Source organism: Grammomys surdaster, unplaced genomic scaffold, assembly GCF_004785775.1.
Source record: "Grammomys surdaster isolate TR1022 unplaced genomic scaffold, NIH_TR_1.0 126029, whole genome shotgun sequence".
Classification (NCBI taxonomy): Eukaryota; Metazoa; Chordata; class Mammalia; order Rodentia; family Muridae; genus Grammomys; species Grammomys surdaster.
The window spans coordinates 1,256,030-1,260,357 of NW_021620842.1; the positions used below are offsets into that span (position 1 = coordinate 1,256,030).

General features: G+C 34.6%; 1 pseudogene; it reads right to left on the bottom strand.

Annotated features, from left to right (window-relative positions):
* Positions 1-2,291: 2,291 nt before the first annotated feature.
* Positions 2,292-3,844, bottom strand: LOC114610129 (annotated as a pseudogene).
* Positions 3,845-4,328: the final 484 nt, after the last annotated feature.

The window sequence follows — 4,328 nt, forward strand, 5'->3', positions numbered from 1 at the left end:
AAAGAAAGAAAGAAAGAAAGAAAGAAAGAAAGAAAGAAAGAAAGAAAGAAAGAAAGAAAGGAAGGAAGGAAGGAAGGAAGAAAGAAAGAAAGGAGAAAAGAGAAAAAAGAAAAGGAAAAGAAAGGAAAGAAAAGAAGAGAAAAGAAAAGAGACTAAAAACGAATGAGAAGTAAACAACTTGAGATGAAAGTTTGGGAAGTACTGGCGAGCTCTTCTATGAGTTTTTTTTTTTTTGACACTAATATACTTTTCTTATCTTCCATTCTTGAAATTGTTACCCTATATATAATAGTCCGGGGTTTCATTCTTTAGAATGGAATTAATTTGACTAAAATTTTATATGTAATTAGTCAAAGTCCTCGTACATTTATCTTTTTAAGTTTGGACTGTATACAAGAATAAAGAAAATGGAACAGAAACCAAGGCCTGTCATCTTTTGAGCATGACAGGCCTTGCTCAAAGTTTCTAAAAGATGAGTGCTGATGAAGATGACCTAGAGAGAAGTCATCTATGAGGAAAGGTAAATAGAGCACTTTGGGAGGACCTCTCTGAAGGAGACAAGGAATCCTTTCTACTAGGAGGAGGGAGATCCCCATGGGTGTATGGGTTCCTGTGGTACTTCTTATATCAAAGAACCTTGATCAGAACTTCCAATAACTATACAGCGACAGACAAGAGGAAACAATGAGGATTCTGTGTAAGATGCTTAAATTTTCTGCTTCTATAGCCACACAGGAGTGACGAAAACTAAGGGTTTTTTTTTGGACTTAAAATAATAAGAGTAAAAATAAAAATTGACATTTCACAAACAAGTGTGTGGGTCTCATGACATTCTGCTTTGATAACTGCCACCATTATTATTATATTTATTACCTTTTTGAAACAAGACATCATTGAGTAGTTCAAGATGGCCAAATTCTCATGATCCTTCTACCTTATACTTCCAACTATGGAAATTTTAGGTAACAGCCCTATTTTTATGAGACTTTGCTTTATGCTGTATATTCTTTCTTTGTAATTGAAGCAGAGGCATGCATACAAACAATTCAGTCTTTTGTTCCCAGCTTAGGCCATTAGAGTTGTTAAGTTGATTTATTCACACCCTCAAAGCCCTAAGGATCCATTCTAACTCACTTTACAGATACAGGAAATCACACAATCCTTAAAGGTGAAGTGCCTTTATTTCATGCAACAACCAAAAGCCTGTCTGTGTATAAATAAAGGGCACTTGATAATCATTAACATCATCTGTCTTTCCCCAGAGTCCTCTTTCACACTTCTAAAAAATAATGTTCAACTTAACTACCACACATATTAGAATAGTTACTTTGCCATTTCTGAAATATGCCTTCCTATCATTGTTTTAAATAATTTACTATACACATTTTATTGTAGTTTTGTACACTGTCTTAATATGAGTGGGACTACATTTTTTGAACCATTTGTAATGAGAGCAAAATAACTTAAGTAATACAAAGTGTTGAAGTACAGTATAAAAATACAATAGCAGATATAATACTTCTAGTTAGGAATGTAATTATAGTGTTATATTTTTACAGTCCACAATTATGTTTAGAGATCATACAGACATAGATCACTGATTTGAATGAAATACATAAATTTGTAACAAAGCTTTGAAGTTATGAAAGTTATCAAAGAATGCATGCATTTTATGTTTATTCCTCCTTTCTGTCATATTCCTGGATCCTTCACCAATGTTATATGAATGTAAAAATCAAAAGCAAAACAAATGAAATCAGATTCAATGTTACCAAAGAAGGAAGCAAATAATTAAAATCTAGCAGTCATAAGCAAGAGGACAGCAAGAACTATGTTATGAAAGGGAAAAGAAGGTTGCTGGGAAGCTATACTCAGACTCTCAGGCTGTCAAAATTCACTCCTAAGTAGAATGGTACAGAAATGGACTTTTCCTACTAAGGCAATATGAATGCAAGTTCTTTTTCAATTACTGTGAAAAGGCAAATGTGTGTCTCATGGTAATTCTAAATGTCTGTTACAGAGTGGGCCTAGACCACATCTGTGGGTTCTGAAGTAACTTATGCTATAATTCTTTGATGGGTATAGTGGACTCATTAGCAAAAAATGGAGTGTGGGAGAGAATGAACACAGAAGTACAAGACAAAGGCGAATGAGACTTATCCTGTATTGTATCAACATTTAGATGTAATCAAATTCAGTGCTGTCTGCTCTACTTTGACAAGGTTTTGGTTCAGTTCCCAATCTCAATAGCATGACTCAGTTTCCTGTGAGAATACTCAGAAGGTGTCTTCTTAAACAACAAACCTGTTTTTAGTGGTGGATCCACATTTTATAGTTGTGTCTGTGTGGGACTGATAACCAATCACTACCTTCAGAGGAAGTCCTTACCTTTCCTTGTATACTCTCCCTATGGCTGTGATTGCATCTCTGTTTTCACATTCAGTAGTCCATATTACTGTCTTATCACCTTTAGCTCTCATACTAACAACAGCTCCACATACATCATCTTGTATTCATCAAAAGATTCTCCAATAAGGCACAGCAGTGTCAGGAGCAAAAAACACTCAAGGTCGTTTCATCATTGCTGTTTGTTCAATGTATTTAGCCATCATTCTCCTCATTTGTTTTTAACATCTTACCAAATAGGTTCAATACTGTCCTTAAAAAAAATAAGTAGTCAGAACAAGGCATTAAATTCCAAGACAACTGGATATAGTTGTGCAGAGTCAAAAAAAATGTCTTCAATAGATTTAATCTTAGAGAGCAATGGAAGGTTTGCTTGTCAAGTCTTGCTTTTATCATTGTTTTTTTAAAAAAAGGAATGCTCCCATATTTCATAGAGGCTGTTTAGCAATGTGCTCTGGGTTAGCAACCTCATGATTAAATTCTATTACCTCTTCAACAAGGAGATGATTAGTAGTAGAGGTGTTTTCCAGTTCCACAGTCACCAGCTTTGATGCATCTCATGCCTTCAAATCTTAAACAGAATAATCAAGTTGTTAAAATATTTCCAAAAATAATAGATAGATCATTTAGGTCATTGGCTCAACTAATTTTCTGATAATATTCTCTAGGTAATTTTTTCTTTTGAGACATTCTAAAAATAAGCTTCCTCTGATAAACTTCAGAATTCATCAGAATCAATTTTTATGATTACATTTTTTTGATTTCTACACAGACTCTTCCTTTCTGCCCCAAAGCTCCCTCTTCTGAAATGAAATAGCCAGAGAACTTTTTAAGTCTTCCTTCTCTCTGGCCATCTCATTTTGGTATTCTCTCCTTCCTGGTTTTCCTTCATTTCTTCCAATTTGGCCCCATATTCTATTTTGTAGCTTTCTATTCCTTCCTTAAAATTCACTTCTGTGAGCTCAGCAACGTCTCACTATGCAAAGCTGACACAAGCTACTCTTCCTGAGATGTGCTTAGAATTTTTCAATTGTTTCTAAATTATGTAAGGCTTGGGAGTATTTTCCACTATCTTACTCTACTCATTGTATCCACATCCCTTTTTTTCTTTGCTCCCCTTATCTATCATATATTCTACCAGCTGAAACTCACCCTAGAGCCATGGATTGGTGCACATTAATCCATGTAGCTAGATAACCTACTCAGAATTAAAATGTCTTAGCCCTCCTTACAAACCAGTAAGGTTGTCCTTTTTTTTTTCTTCAAAAAAGTTTAATTACATGTTTATTTAACAAAACATCAGTACCAGATTCCCTCTATGCCAATGAACACCCCAGTCATAGGCTTTGACCAGATCTTTATATTTGTGTGCATGTCTATTGCCTTTCTTGCCTATAATGGACAGAGTAAATATTCCTTGAGGGTCTCCAAAAGACATCTTCACGTCACTGCTTTCCTCAATAATCATTTAATAATTAATTAATTAAACCATTATGTTGAAATTCTTAAAGTCATTGTAATACAAATTGCATGGTGAGATATCTGACTTCAGGTCCACTGCTGTAGATCCTCTCATCATGGCTCCAATAAAGAATTCTTTAGCAAACTTTCCTTTACAGTATTCTTATTTGATAAAGTATAAACTCTCGCCCGTCATTTATTGCTTCTATAATCATAGGGAGGGGCCTCTTTGACACTTGTAAACTTCGTATTTTCATACAGGTGGCATCTGTGTTCTCCCTTAGTCTTGTAAGGTCAACACTACCTTCCCTCCTGGAAGGAATCAAGTTGAAAGAGACTGCTACATAATAGCAGCACATAGCTTAAAGACATTCAACTCAGAATTGATATCATAAGATAGAGTCACATGAAAATATTATTAATTACTCTCAAATATACATTGCACAGTATAACTAGACATA